General features: G+C 35.7%; 1 protein-coding gene across 1 annotated transcript in view; it reads left to right on the top strand.

The window, feature by feature from the left end:
* Positions 1–9464: 9464 nt before the first annotated feature.
* The window catches only part of LOC123676855, a 264151-nt gene continuing 256271 nt past the window's right edge, over positions 9465–17344 (top strand). Inside the window, exon 1 of the mRNA XM_045613112.1 lies at positions 9465–9733. The gene's annotated coding sequence lies outside the window, so the exon portion shown is untranslated. The remainder of the gene's footprint in view (positions 9734–17344) is intronic.

Genomic DNA, 17344 nt, shown 5'->3' with positions numbered 1-17344 from the left:
ACCTGACTGCCACTATCTACTAAAAACCTAGCTGTTTTCAAACCACCCGAACCGTTTAAAACATTTACCACAACCGTCGACAATAAAACCGTATGAGTATTTCGATCACCCAAAGCAGTAGCACAAAAATTGTTATCTGTTGAAACCAACGTATTTGTATTCGAATCCGATTTCGAATTTGGATATTTTTCCAGTTCACCCTGTATACGTCCCAAATGTAATAGGAAGTGGTGTTTTCTGGAACACTCTGAACATAATTTGTCTGAAGGACAGTCTCTCACCCCGTGATTTGGCGATAAACAATTATAGCACCAGTTGTTATCCCGTACTGTAGCATATCGTTTAGATGGCGATAGTTGTTTAAATTTATCACATCTACTCAACGAATGATTTTTCCGATTACAAAAAATACATATATTCGACCGATCCCTTCCTAAACAAGAATTATTTTGATGTACAAAAAAGGATTTCGAATTACGAGTTTTATATAGCTATCACCTCTACTAATGGTTGATTGCTGATTTAGAGCCAAAATTTTCGATTGCTCCTTCACAAACTTAATCACATTTTCATAGGTAGGTATTCCATTACCCCTAATAGTCATTTCAAATGATCTCACCGTATCAGAATCAAGCTTAGAAAGGGCCTGATGCATTAAAATGAAGTCCGACATATCATCTAACTTAAGCTTTTTCAAAGCCTGTACCGCACAATCAAATTTTTCCAAAAATATATTGAGACCTTTAGATGACTCACCCTGTATCGATTTGAACTTTAAAATTTGGCGTAGATAATTAGTTGCGGGAGCGCGCTTATCCTGATATTTTTCCACAAGCGAATTCCAAATGATTTCATAATTTTCTCCAGTAGGAGCTAGTGAAGAACAAATAGTCAACGCAGATCCTTTCAAACGACCTACCAAATAATTCACTTTATCAGTATCCGTAAGTAACTTATTTTCATGTATCAAACTCTTGAATATTGAATAAAAGGTTTCCCATTCCTTAATATTTCCCGAAAATTCCGGCAATTCAATCTTCGGTAGTGTAGGAAGATTACGTATCAAACTTCCCTGAGGTTCAACGTCAACCGAAGAAACATCTTTCTGAATTTGTTCTCGTTCCAATTTAGCCGCTGAAACTTGAATGTGACAACACATTTCATCAATAGTTCTAAATATATTAAAGTCTGGTTCGAACTCATCATTAATTTCAAAACTGAGCTCTGTTATATCGTCTATTATTTTCAGTAGGTCATTCTTTGTTGAATTGATTGAACTGACCATTGTTAAAAATTTAGTTTTAGCTACTTCACTTGTTAATGATTTTGACAAATCCAATAAATTCTGCAGTATCGAAAATGAAGATTCTTTCTTAGCAATAAGCATCTTAATTTTCCGTTCAGTTGACGTTCCACCCATTGTGTTGAAAGTCAAGTGCGCAGAATACTCGAAAACTAACCCCGCGAGTCTAAACTGTGAATTGAATACTTTTGTGTACGCTTGGCAACAAGGCTTACTCTGGGACTCGAATCGTATTTGATAACCGCTGAAAAAATACAAAAACTACCGCACGTTTTTACTTCGCTCAATACCGTATGAACGAACAGAATAAACTGAATTAATATTTCCGAATACAATTAGGAATGAAATGAAAATGAGTTCCGAAACTCTGTATACCGATTGAAACTAAAATAAATGTAACCGAAACTTGAATTAAAGTTCAAAAAATCCGGCTCGAAGGACCAAAAAAAATGTTGCATTTTCCCTATATTTGAACCAATAAAATGATGTTATAATAATCTTACCAATATAAACTGCTCTCTGCTATTCCACACAGCACCGCACTGTATAAAGAAGTAAAGGAACAGGGTAAAGGATTGAAATGGAACAAAATGGGACTTATACAATGCAAACTGACCTTCTAATGAACTGTAATCCTAATATATTTAAAATGTCCGTTAATTACACCAAAACCGTTATAATAAACACCGAAAACTTTTACTAACAACCTTTAACTTTTCTTTCCGACAACCGATACATCTTACTTTCATCTGGCAAAACATACGTCTCGATTTCCCAGAATGCGCGACGTTGCCAAAACTAAAATCATAATAACTTAAAAAGGGCTAAAACACTTATAGATATCAGAAACTTTTTAGTCATAAGAGAATACATCTAAAAAATATTTCAGAGATCTAATTTATAGAAAACGTCTTAATAAGATAATCAGAATTCAGATCAAAATGATTTTAGACCTCCTTGAACATAAATTAGATGTCATTTAGATCAAGGTGTGTTGTTTGGGTGAGTTTCAATAGAGTACAATCATACCAATCTGCAACAACTTTTTCCATAAATGATTTTAAAATTTCTATTTTACTACAATTTTCATCAATTTCGAATCTTTCACATTCTTTTTCAAAACTTTTTAACCATTTCTCTGCATTTGCATTTTTTCCATCGAATTTTCCGATAGTAAATTCTGTGACCAATTCACCCACATTTCTCTCTCCACTATTTTCTTGGTTATTCTTCTGCATCTTCTCTAATAATTTGTTCTGAAGCTCTAGAACTTGTAGTTGTGTCACTGCTTTCTTCACTCACTTCCTCTCAGTATAAGTTTTCAAATTGGATATTTCCATCCTCATCAAAATAAGTATTTTTCATTTCTTTTGTTAAACTCACCCACACTCTCCATGTTTTTTATTATTATTATCGACTTTTGCCTATACGCGTAGGATTTTTCCTCGCCGTCGGCTTCTCACTCCTCGCTAAGAGGAACATTCACTCAATCCCAGATATTTAAAATATCAGAAGGGCTGAGCTCGGTCGTGTCCGGTCCTTGTGGTCCCCCTGGTTCTCGTCGAACTTCTGGTCCTCTTACACGCGATCCTTGGACCTGTCCTTCGCTTCCTAGGAATTTTCTCACCGTCCTTGCAGTACCTAAAAGAACAGCTTTTTGCATCATATTACATATATACTCACTAAGTCCTAGTTGCTTGATATTTCTCTTGAGATTTTTGGGTACTATTCCTGTTGTTGAGATGATAATTGGAATAGTTCTCGTTGATATCATTCCCCACTGGCGCTTTATCTGAAATTCGAGGTCCCTATATTTTGAAATTTTTTCGACCTCTTTTTGACGCATGTTGTTGTTATTAGGTATTGCTACGTCGATGAGTATTGCTGCCTTTTGTTGTTTATCAACTAGCAATATATCTGGCCTGTTGTGAGGGACTGTTTTATCAGTCAAAACTGTACGATCCCAGTACAGTTTATAGCGTTCGTTTTCCAGGATGGTTTCCGGTCGGTACTTGTAGTATGGCACTTTTTCAGAATTAATTAGTGTTAATTTAGTTGCCATTTCTTGGTGTAGTATCTTTCCTACTGCATCGTGTCTCTCTTTATATTCATTTCCTGCAAACATTTGACATCCTCCCGTGATATGTTGGATTGTCTCGTTCGTTGGACAACCATAACGGCATCGATCGTCAGTAATAGTTCGATCCTTTATGATATGTTTGCAGTAATTTTTTGTTGAGATCACTTGATCTTGGATGGCTAAAAGAAATCCTTCCGTTTCTGGATACATCGCACCTGATGTGAGCCAATAGTTCGACGCTTCAATGTCGACATGATCCTGGTTCACCTCGTTGAAATGTCGTCCATGTAGGGGCTTTTCTCTCCATCTTTGCAGTTTTTCTTGGATTGTCTGGTGGTTGTATGACAATTGCTCCTTGTGCAGTTGCAAAGGTGTTGATTCGTCTGCTTCACACAGTACTTTGTAGATCTCTGACGTGCCTGATTTGTCTTTGAAGTATGTTTATTTTATTATTATTATTATTATTATTATTACAAGGTAAAGAGTTGAGGCCAAGCCTATAAACTCACAAAAATTGAAATATATGAAAAAATACACCGAAACTTAAAAAAAATGCATTACAAAAGAAAAAGTAATTCACAGCTCCACAAGTAGCACTCACTCGCGACGAAACCAGGTGTCATAGTTGTTTTTAAAAGAGTTCACAGAAACTGAGTTCACCACCGATGAAGGTAAAGAGTTCCAAACGGTAAACACGCGGTTTGTGATGAAGAACTGTCTTTGGGATGTTTTGAAACTTTCCTTCCTCAGCTTGAAAGCGTGACCTCGCAGACGGTCGTCCAGGTTCAACTTGAAGAGACCACTGAGGTCAACTCCAAAAAAGTTGTGAAGAGCACGAAAAGTAATGATGAGATCACCACGCAGCCTCCTGTCATCAAACGTGGACAGATTCATGATGGACAGTCTTTCACCATAACTGGGACGTAAGATGCCGTAGGGCAAACGAGTTGCCCGTCGCTGGACGCTCTCCAACAACGCCGAGTCTCTACTCAATGATGGACTCCACACAGGGCCAGCAAACTCCAGTATGGGTCTCACGTAAAGTTTGTAAAGGATAGAACAGGTGGAGGGATCACATCTACCAAAAGCTTTCTGAACCATAAATAAAGTTCTTTTGGCCTTGTTTACCGCTTGAAGAATGTGGTCGGACCAGCTTAGATTCTCTGACATAATTACACCAAGGTCAGCATGACTACTACAAGTAGCGATGGGGTTGTTGTTTATATAGTACTGACGACGGGGATTGCGAGCACCCAAGTGCAGAACAACACACTTCTCGTAGTTCAGAGGCAACCTCCACTCCTGGCACCAATGGTTCAATTTCTCCATGTCTTCCTGAATCAGATGAGCTGCCACGTTGGGGTTACCGAATAATTTGGTATCGTCGGCAAATTGGGAACACTGAGAGTTGAAGATCTTGGGTAAATAAGAGATGTAGAGGAGAAAAAGTAGTGGACCCAAAACAGAACCCTGTGGAACTCCACTTCCAACAGGTCTCGCCGAAGAGAGAGATTTATCGACTCGAACCTGGAAGGTTCGATCGGTAAGAAATGCATCAATCCAAGAAAGCAGGCGGCCGCGGACCCCAAGATGTTCGAGTTTATGTAAGAGAAGATCATGTGGTACACGGTCAAATGCCCGAGAAGAATCCAGATAAACAATGTCGACTGGACAGCCCTTATCAAGGGACTCGGACCAGGAGTTTACGCACTCAAGGAGGTTAGTAATGACTGATCTACCAGGAAGGAAGCCGTGTTGACATTCGGGAATAAGGTTACCGCTAAGTGCAAACTCAAGGACACCACTCAAGATGATCTTCTCGCACACCTTTGCCACAATCGGAACCAGACTAATTGGACGATAATTTTCTGCGTCACGTTTATCTCCCTTCTTGAAAATTGGCGTTACAAGTGCCTTACGCCAAGCAGAGGGTAGGCAGGATGTTTGAAGTGAACGTTTGTACAAAATAGAAAGAGGATACGAAAGAGGTTGGGCACATTCCTTGAGTATTTTAGCAGTGATACCATCCGCACCAGGAGAGGAGTTAACATTGAGTGCAGATAAATGGGCTTCAACGACTGCAGGGTCGAAAGAAGACTCTGTTATTTCAGAAGAATTCCTCTCAACGTTCAATCTTGGAAGTTGGTGGGCTCCTCTTGTAAAAGAGGCAGCAAAGGAATCAGCTAGGACATTTGCCGTCTCCTCAGGACAGGAGCAAGGAGTATTGCTAGAATTGCGAACCAATGGTATGTCAACTTTAGAATTAAGGGTTGATCTGACGTATTTAAAAAACTTTTTATTGTTCTTAGAATGTATTAGATTGGATTCAAATTCCCTTTTGGAATCGGCAATTAGTGATGAAAGTGAGTTGGAGAAACGTCGATGGTCTTCGTAGTCTCTTACTTGCTTATGACGTAGGTAACGTTGCCATATGGACTTCTTGTGACGTATTAGTCTAAGGATATTTTGATCGATCCAGGGCTTAGCTGGTATGTAAACAATATTTCTCACAGATGGGCATTCATTGGTCAAGTTTAGAAGGGTTGTGGTAAAAACAGCCCACATCTCCTCAGTATCAGTATTGGGCGCAAGAAGTGTACTCCAATCGACGTCCCCCAGTCTCAGACAAAGTTGATGATAGTCTATAATTTTCAAATGTTTTCTTGACCTATTGGATGGTGTACGTGATCTCATATGAATGGTGGAGAGTAAGATAATGTGGTCTGATTTGCCTAAGGGTGGATATTGTTCAATCTTGGAAACAAGGTCAGTATCGTTCGTTAGCAATAGATCTAGAAGAGAAGGAGTCTGCAAATTGCGAAAGCGCGTACGAAAGTCCACCAGTTGAAAGAGGTTGTAGTCGCGGATAGCGTCTACATAAACGCTAGATGCCGAATTATAGGTCTTTGATGTCATAGGCCATTCAACATCGGGCATGTTGAAATCACCAGCTATATATAGATTGCGCTTGGTCGTCGAAAGACTACCCAGATGAGCAGCCAGTGAAGTATCGGATTGGCAAGGGCGATAAATGCAGCCGATGGTGAAGAAGCAAGACTTCTCCTCCAACAGATCAAGGAATATATTGTCAATTCCTGGCAGGTCAAGGTTAGTTACTTTCAGAGAAAAAGATAAAGAGATATTCGTGGCCACATACATGCAAACACCACCATGACCCACAGTTGTTGTACTGTAATGCCTATAAATCGAATAACCGGGTATGGAAACCAGTGAGTCTGGAATACCAGGATGAAGCCAGGATTCCGCAATCAAGATGAAAGTTGGATGATGGACGTCCACATAAGCTAACAATTCCAAGTACTTGGAGAACAGAGACTGTGCGTTGGTATAAAGGATGGTCCACTCATGGAGAATGTCTAGTTTTTTGCGCTCTTAGAAGTGGAGATCTTTGTGATAGTAGGCTTACCGGAGATATATTTGATATTGATGTTAGACTCGCCCGTGTCGATTCTGTGCTTTAGTTCGGCACGCAAATCATTGAGCTCTTTTACTTGTAAAGGTGTTTTATCGTCAGTAATGCTATATTTCTGCCAGTCGCGTACGCTGGCGATGACTCGCCTGTCTTTGAGAATTCTCGTGACTATCAGTGGGTTGTTGAAAGATAATTTGAGAATTCTTGGACGGTTGTTAGTCGATACTCCTATTCTAGAGATGGAGGTACGTTGCGAATTAGCATCTGGATTCACGCGGTCGAGAACTTGAGAAACACTCGCCTCGTCATCCACGGGGCTAGCTTCAGGAATTCCGCGAATCAGTATGTTGTGGGACCTACGTAAGCGTTCCAACATTTCAGCCGGCTGAATCTCAATCTCGGATATTTTGGTGCTGGCGTTATCAATCGCGATAGAAAGTTGTTCATTCGATTCCTCTAAACTCCGCATTTTAGAAGTGCAGGCCTTGATATCAGTTTCGTGCTTAATGATGGAGTTGGAATGTTCATCGAGAAGGCTCTCATGACGGCGCAAATCCTCATAATGTTCCTTCAAAACAGACTTGCACTCGGATAAATCTGACTGTATCGCTAGTTGGGTGGATTTTATGGTAGACATATCAAGAGACATTTCGTTTAATTTTGCCATAATGGCAGCGAATTGATCACCACTGAGTGAGGAAGCCGAGGAAGACTGTGAGTTTAAAGTCGAGACCGGTTTACTCAGATGCTGGGAAGGGGATGATACCGATCCACTACGAAGTGAACGACCCTCCTTCTTACAATAGCTACAGATCCAATCTTTATCAATCAGACTCAACTCATCAGGCAGCAAACACAAGCACTCCACATGAAAATGTTTCTTGCATTTAGAACAATTTGTGAATTTAGTGGAGGCTGTTTGTTTCGAGCATATATGGCATTTAGCCATTTTCCTACTGTATATTCTGGGTTAAATGGAAAGGTGGAAAGGGAATTTACGAACTTCACTCTCTTGGGCCGATAAGAGAGACTTACACAGATAAGGTTGGCCACGGGAAGGAATAGGGAGGTAAATAGATGAAGGATTTAAGTTTATATGACCTAACAATGTGAAAACGACCCTGCCAACAGTGCGAAGACTTACGACGCCCACGCTGTTGAGTTTGGAAGCAGACTTGTATAGTTATCCCGTCAAAGCAAGAAAGGTACTGAGCGGCAGGCAAACAAACCAAGCGGAAAACGAAGCGAAGCGTACCGACGCAACGTAGGTATCACGCGCAGCTGGAGGGGTTATCGACGCAATGGAACTGCGTATATTTAGTAAACAATGAACAAGTCAGGGCGAACAAGAAAAAATAGAATACAAAAAACCTAATTTAAAAGGTTATATTCTTCAGATTATCTGTGGTTTTCATACCTCAGGAAGCACAGGAACCATCACTCAAAAATCCACTATAAAAAGATCGGTATTTCTCGAAGAAAATATGCAACGATTAAGGAGTAGCTCGTAAGACGTGTTAACAGTTAGATTCGGTATAAGTGAATATGAATAATTGTTTGGCCCCTTCGTGAGCAAGTTTTCTTGATTTTTGTATATGCCGCAGTTTTTAGTAATTCTACATGTAATAATGCATTTGAATATTCATGTGGGATTCTGAATGTATTTCCATCCGATGTAGTTATTCTGGTCACACAAAGCATATTTGACTTTCCATCTGAAGCAGCCAGCATTTTGAATGTGAACTTCAACTTTTCCATAGTGATTTAAAACCAGAATGTTGTTTTATAATGGGATTAAATATCTTTCTGATTGGAATAAAAACAGCTGTGTTTCTCTGTAAATAACAAAGAAACAACTAACAATATTCAATGTTCTCATTCTCTAGGTTGTCGTTAGATAACTTTTACAATATTGCAACTCCCTGTATTCGGAATGACTTCATCCATCATACTGATGAAACGTTTGCGAATTCAACAATATTCCGTTTAGGTATCAAGCAATCTGATTCATTGACCTGACTACGCGTTTACGTGACTACCTGTCTAATAATGAATTTTACAGTAACTATGAAAATTATCATTTTTTCAATATATGAATAATTAAAATCTCATTTATTATTCAGCCAATATCAAACTGCAACAATGGCTTAATAAAATGGATGAAGACGTTTCGGAATTGCTCTCATGTATTTCATCCGATACATTTCTATTCAATAATTTTCAATGAGTTATTTTTTTTAAGGCGCAGTAATTCCGAAACGTATCTTGCGTTGATGTCAGATGATATGGACAATATCTTTGGCGTGACGAGGGGTAGAATTTTCTTCTTCAAGATTGGAATAGGCCCCTTTCGCCCATTAAGTTATGCCTTCCATTCCATTAAATACCAATTTGATGCCATTAAGAACTGTATTACCAACTTGTCACTTCAACCATAGTATAACGCATCCTCTCCAGAAACAGACAACGTGTCTGACCCACACTACAACCATCATTCATAAATGTGTAATAGCAAATAAGGCCAACCTACCTCTCTCTCCCGCCTCTTCTCTATTCATTAATCTCCAAAGATCTTATGCAACTTCAGACAGTCAACAACAGGTTAGAACAGTGTCGTTCGGCTTGATTCGGGAAATTCCGGGCGTCAGTTGATTTTCCCAGGGATGCCGATTTTGCCGACAGCCTTTTCACCGAGCAGTTGGGGCTGGAGAAACGTGATTTCCGTATTTTATCGAGCAATCCTCATGTTTCGTTATTTGTTCGCATGATGAGTTAAATTAGGTTTGCACTTGGTATTTGAAGTTAATGTGGTTGAGATTGTTACGATTTGTAGTTTTGTGCCAGGTATGTTCTAGGTATATCTGCATACCCTGTTGAGATCCAGAGTGCAGAGAATTGTGCAGATTTCGTGAGAAATGTAAGTTTGTAATTATCGCCTGTTGTAGCATAAGTATAAGTGACTTGTCATTACAGGATTTATTATATCCCTCAGCTTGCATTCTAATAGCACACTTCTTTTTCACAGATATAATATTCAAAACTCGATTCACTCGACAGTAAAAGATATAACACATAATATCTCGTATTGAGAAGTCACAATGAAGCGTCCAATATTAGGATTCGATATCTAAAATCAGGATCTCTGGGACTACTCGAGTAGAACAAAATTGATGGCACATTTTCATCTTCTTTTTCGCGAAATGAACGAACATTGATTACCAATTTCATTAAATTGTCAATGTCCTTCACATAATTTGTGCTATCACCAACGAAAACAGTTGAAATTTCCATTGAATCTGATGACGCACTCCTGAGATTATTAGAAACAATATGTAAAAATCCGTTATGTGTTAGGTATAGTACTGAATTGTGTTATTTTTAATATGAACTTATTATTTCGATCATTAAATAACATTTTAGAAATGTTCATTTTTGCAGATTTCAGAAATATATAATTCGACTTTCGATGGTATTCGACTTTGAATACAGAGATCTGAAAACATCGAACTTAAGAGTCCTTTCAGATCTTAGTATGGATTATTCATAATTCAAACTGGATTAATGTAACAGTAACATTAATCAAGTTCGGATTTGAAGTGATTGAATTTCCGTCACTATTTCATGCTTCTGTTAAATGAACCAATCAGGAGCACTAATCATGTTCGAAGTATAGATAATCCGAAACGGACACTTGACTCTATTGAATTTGATCTATTCAATTCGGTTTTTCCGATATATGCTCGGATATATATGTATGTGACAGTTCAAATACAAAAAAATTTGCTAAGATTTCAGATTTCTACATTTCTATTATTTGTGCAATGGTCTTATAAAATTTTACAGTTTTTCGAATTTATCTCATGAGTCTGTCTTTTATTTCATATGACGATGAACTTGAAATACGTTCGAAACTGCGAGGTTACACAATGTGATTCACTTAGCGATTCTCAAATTATTATTGCCATATTTTCATGTTAGAAATATAGAAATTGAAAGACTGGTTTTAATCATGATTCATTACCAATTAATGAAAATAATAATCAGTTTATTGTTGAAAATATAGATACAATCAGTCTAAAACTCAAATATTTCAAAAAAACTACGATGAAGGGCGGCCGTACACGGACTGCTTCAAGCCATAGAGAAATGAAAGGAAACAATAACAACTTAGTGGTAAAATAAATAATTATTGTGGTGCCCTTATGAGCAGGGTATTGAACTAACGATGCTGATTCTGCGCATTAGGTACCTTAAATCGTAATTCGGAACAATTTCTCAATTTGAATGGAAACCTTTACCGAAAATCTTGAAAAAACTGTAATATCAATTACAGTTTTTTCAATATCTCAGTAAGGATTTGCATTCAACTTAATTTTTAATTGAGTGATAATACTCAACGAATTTTGAAATACTTTTTATTGCACATTATTATACAAATTAATATTTGTGACCAAAAATTAGTGAAAAAATTGAATCAAATTAGATATATCGTATTGTACCACTTAACTTAATATTTAAGTTCGAGTATGTTATAATATGAATAATTTGACATAACATGTAAATTTTGATGTTGAATAAACTTTACTAACTAATGCAGAAGGAAACATTTCATTTGAAGAATGACAATAAAATAATTATTTTTGCGATTACTGACAAAAACCCAGGAAATCGAAGGATTGATTTAGAATTGGAATCTTCAATTCTTTGGCAGAACTCCAACGTGAGCCTGGAAACAAAGTGAAAAATTAGTGGTGATCGGAAAGATATTTTTATTGAAAGTATGTGATGAAAATTGTCTATATGTCTTTTATGAAATTTAATGTGTTTTTTAATTTCTATGTTCGTAGTTATATAAAATTATAGAGAGCTTTGGATTGAGTGTTCATTTTATAAATTTGTTCTGATTAATGTCATATAATAGCTTTTTCAATTTCAATTCAGTTTTTGTTGGTTTGATAGCATTGTTTTTGATTTTATTTCAGGTTAGTAATTTAGAATTTATATAAGGAGTGCTTGTAAATATTATGTTCTACGTTAGAATTGAAGGAAATGAATCTTTTCAGATTGATGACATCAAATCTTCTATTATCCAACTGAATAAGAGAAGATCTCTTAGAAATCAAAAACTCAAGCTATAATTGAGAAATTCGAAGAACTAAGCAGAGTTCTGAAATAGGCTGGTTATAATGCCAACTTCCATGAGAATTTGCATCGCTGATGAAACATCAACTAGATATAACAAGAACAATGTTATCAAGTTCAAGTGGATCCAAACTACAGATACAGGGAAATATTATGAAATACCACAATCCATGTGATCATCAAGAACTTTTTGCTATTCAGAAGGTGAAGAATATTTTAAAATCAATGAAAACTAGAGCAGCATTCCGTACATGTGTTATTTCACTGCCTTATGGAATAAAACATATTTATTTTGATGTTGAAGGACATGTTATGTTCAGAGATGAGTATTCACAAATTATCTATTCACCTGCATATGTAAAAACCAAATTTGGACCAGAACTAGCAGAAGTGTCAAATAAGACTGACGAAATCAATGATTTCAAGAACAAGAAGGATTTCAAAAAGATTAAGGACGATTCATTGTTGTTTTTATATTCTCTATTTATATTATTGAGAAATGGCAGCCAAACGAGGTTGAGTGTAAGAATAGTCTTTGACTAAACTCCGCCTCGGCATGGTGTAACCTCAATATTTTGTAATCTCAAATTTGAAGTTTTTACCTGAACTACCTACTTATCCGCGGCTTGCCTCAGTGGAGACGGGGGATTCTTCAAGATGGTAAGATATAATAGTTGATAAAATGGGCGCCAGGTAAATTTCTTCCCGGAAATACCCTCTAGTTAGAACAAACAACTCTAAAATTTACCAAAAGAGTGTCTCTTGAGCTCAGGCGCAAGCGCGTAGTATGGTTACAATTTTTGCGGAATTATTCCTTATAAAAAAAATAAGTTCAATCAGTACCTCACAAATGAAATAATCGTCGGTATATATAAAGGCGATATGTTGTCAGACAATCAGGATTGTAATCCTACTAATGATCTAATACTGATAACTTTTTAAATAATATTTGCATGAAAAATAACCTTACTTGTAAGTGGTATATTGATAAAGGTAATGAGATAATGTTATCTTTATAAAATTGAAAATCTTTGCAGTTTGAACCTGCGTGGTAATAAAGTTCTTAACAAATAGAATATCAATATAAGGTAATTAGCAATAGGTAACTTTCATGAATACAGATATTTCAACAATCCATAACTTGCTGAAATCCTCAATGATTCTCAATTAGATGGTTCTCCTCTCAGGAACTACTCCTTCTATACTTCCTTAATCTCCTCTATTCCAAGTTTGCTGTCCCTTGAAATCGATCTCCAGAATTGTCGATAATTCAGCAGTAATCTCACAGTCTTACGCATGAACGTGGTGCTCCACCAAAACGTTACGACACGACAACGTTCTACTAACACCCCAGTTGTTCGGGGGGCAATCAATGAGACTTTTTTTTCACTGAGTGAAATTTTTCAGTGAATTCCAACCAAATTTCACTAAATGCAATACGGTAATAACTGATTGACGGAAATTCCAAAGATCACCACATGCAACTAGAGCAGTAGAATATTCAAATAAGCTTCTTTCGAGAAGAATACGAAAATACCAGTTTCTCCAAAACGAATAGGAGCTTGGATTGTCAATAATGCACAAAATACGATTAACGAAATAAATCTCATAATGGATGACTCTAAGTCAAGAATTCGAGAAATCCTAATTGATACCATCAGCTCCTAACTATAATTTTTCATAATCACAGAGTCCCTGGCCAGTCGATTTTTTTTCACTCGAATATCTATGATCGATAGTTGACACCGGTAGCGGTAATGCACGCAGTACGAAACATAAACAATAACATTAACCTCAACTAATGAAAAATTTCATAATAAACTTTTAGCACGTAACAATGGTTAGTCCAACAGCTAAACATAGCATATGTCTTTGTACATATCTAAGTATATAATTACAGAATTCCATCCCGTTCTGATCAATTGACGTAATATTGTATTGTTCATTTAGATTCACATATCAGTGTGCTGCATTTTGCTTACACCAGCATAATGCAGGTGGTTCGACGCGTGGCGTCAATTAAGATAAGAAAATATAATGTTATAAATAGGAGACAATATGTTATTGTCAGTCAGTCAGATAGATAGTCAGCTTTAGAATCATCTTAGATTCATCCTATTGTTCATTTCCATATTTCTTTGTAAATAAATTCGTTTTTAAAAACGTGGTTTTCTCAACGAAAAACATAATTGGCGACGAGAGGATGGGATTGTGCCGTTCCTATTAGAGGAGAAAATTTGGTGACATTGATTGTGCAATTCTTTCCTGCCAGAAAAGAAGTTCCTGCAGTGATCCAAGAATCCAACTCAATCAACATCGATCTTCCCAGGACGTCGGTTTCAACCGTTTAGCACAACCGAACAGAGAGAAGAAAACCAGAAGCCCTGATCTTTGGAGTAGCGCCCAAGACGACTTCACAACAAGGAATATCAACGAGGTGAGCAATCCTTTCTAACTGACTCCCAGTTTACCTATTCTGGCCCAAAAATAATCAACCTTTTCCCAAGTTTTGAGCGTAAAACTTGTATAAAAGTTTTTCCTAGGTTTCTTATAAAAAACCGATCACAAAGTTTTTCCTAGGTTTCTTATAAAAAACCGATCACAAAGTTTTTCCTAGGTTTCTTATAAAAAACCGATCACAAAGTTTTTCCTAGGTTTCTTATTATAAAAACCGATTATTAAAATTATCAATATTACTTCCTTTAAACAGTTCCACGGTAAGAAAGAAAAGAAAGTAGCTAGAGTTAAAATGGATTTATCAACTGCAGAAAAGTTTGGATCACTCCTTCCTAAATTTTCAGGAATAGAGAACGAACTCCATTCTTTTATTAAAAACGTAGAAAGTTATTTAAGTATGTTCAGTAACGAAAATGAACTTTTTAAAAAATACTGTTTAGCTTTAGTTAAATCAAAATTAGTCGGTAGAGCACTTGCTGAAGTTTCTACCTCAGATATCCCCGATAATTGGGATCATCTGAAAAGATTTTTGAATAATAAATTTGGCGATCAAATCAATTTAGATGTGTTGATTCACCAATTACAATTCTTAGAAAAGAAATCAGATATGATTAGCTTTATAGATGAAATAATTTCGATGAAAATAAGAATTAACTACAGAATAGATGCTGACACGATGCCAGCTCAAGAAAAACAATTGTATAAAACTAATATATTGAAAATTTGTAAAACGGTGTTAATTTCGAATGCACCAACGGAACTTAGAACTTATTTAATCGCGAATAATGCCTTAACGTTTGACCAGACCATAAACGCAATTAAAGATTATTTGTCAAACATGGAGCAATATGATTTATTAGATAAAAGTAGAAAACATAATTTTCAATCGCGAAGGACGAAAAATAATTTTCAAAATAATAATAACAATAAAAGAAACTATATTCCAAATAATTATAGAAATTTTTATTCAAATAATAGTTACAGAAATAATTATAATTCTAACTCCGTTCCTAACTTTCCTTCACAACCTATTCAGTATACTCAGAGACCAGTAAATAATAATTATTATCCTACAAACAAACAAGTGTTCGGATATCCAAAGACGGAACGATATAATAATCAAAATGTTTTTAAACCAAATCCCAACCAACGAATTAATACACCACCAGAAAAAATGTCAGTCCAAACTAGAAACTTTGCACAAAAACGTCCAAATTATTCGACGCAATTCCCAACAAATCCAAATAAGAAATTTTATTCCAATGAACAAACCCCCAATTATACATTTGAGGAATTAACCCAATTAGATTCGAGTCAGAATAAAAAGAATTATTATGAAAAAAATGATAGAGGTCGTTGGAAAACCTCGAATTCAAATAAATCAAAACAATTTCCCACGAAATTCGTAATTGGCGACGCTTCGACTTCAAAAAATTTTGAGGAACAAAATTTTTGCGAACTAGCCTCGGGAAACGAATCGACTTAAATAATAGTATTGATTATTCAAATCAACTTCCCTATATCGAATTTAATTATCCTAAATGTAAACTTTTGATTGACAGTGGATGTTCAGTTTGTTTAATTGATCCTAAATTTGCATATAATTATTTCCCTGAGAATATTTTCAATGAATCGACTACATTAACTGCTTGTATGAGACAAGAAACGTCGAATGAAAAAGTATCGTTACCATTGTTTTCTGAATTTAGAATAAACGATTTTCATCCTTTCATTCTTTATAAATTTCATAAGAATTATGACGGACTTATAGGAGCAGATTTCTTAAATAAGTATGGATTAATATTAGATTTCAAAAATCAAATTTTAAAAAATGAATTTTGTCAAGTTCCTTTTGAATATCAACAAGTTTGTCAAAATCCTATCAAAATACCAGTGGACCTTAGCCATCTGGAATCCAAAATAAGTAATCAATTAATGAAAATTTTACAAACTAACAAGGATGCAATTCAATTGCCGGGTCAACCCTTGAATTTTTCTAATAAAATTAAACAAAGGATTCGAACGATAGATGAAGTTCCCGTTCATTGTAAAATTTATCGATACCCAGAAGTACATAGAGAGGAAATTAAGAAACAAATCGATGAGATGTTAGAAAAGAAAATTATTAGACCTAGTATTTCACCATGGTCCTTTCCTGTTGTTGTAGTTCCAAAGAAACAAGATTTATCACAAAAACAAAAATGGCGTATAGCAATTGATTACAGAAAATTAAATGAAAAAACTATTGATGATAAATACCCTTTACCGCAAATCGATGCAATTTTAGATAAGTTAGGAAAAAAGAAATATTTTACAACGCTCGATTTAGCGTCCGGTTTTCATCAAATTGAATTAGATAGTGACTCTATAGAAAAGACCGCCTTTACAATTGAAAATGGTCATTATGAATTTTTGCGAATGCCATTCGGATTGAAAAATGCCCCTGCTTCTTTTCAAAGATTAATGAATATAGTATTGAGAAATTATATTGGAAAAAATTGTTATGTTTATATGGATGATGTTGTTATTTTCTCAGATTCAATAGAACAACACTTAGCAGACATCCATAATATTCTTGAAGTATTTAAAGAAGATAATTTGAAAATACAATTGGACAAATGTCATTTTTTCAAAACTGAAATAGAATTTCTAGGTCATATTATAACTCCAGAAGGAATTAAACCTAACCCTAATAAATTAACTGCTGTGAATAAATTCCCAATTCCAAAAACTCAAAAAGAAATCAAATCATTTCTTGGTTTAGTCGGATATTATAGGAAATTTATACCTAACTTTGCAAAAATTACCAAACCCCTTACAAATTGCTTGAAGAAAAATTCTAAAATCAATATAAATGATCCAAAATATGTTGAAGCCTTTGAAGTATGTAAACAAAATTTATTAAACCATCCTATATTGCGATATCCTG

The sequence above is a fragment of the Harmonia axyridis genome, chromosome 3 (genome assembly GCF_914767665.1).
Source record: "Harmonia axyridis chromosome 3, icHarAxyr1.1, whole genome shotgun sequence".
NCBI lineage: Eukaryota > Metazoa > Arthropoda > Insecta > Coleoptera > Coccinellidae > Harmonia > Harmonia axyridis.
Note: the sequence above shows the minus strand (reverse complement) of the source record. Positions and strands in the feature narration are given on the sequence as shown.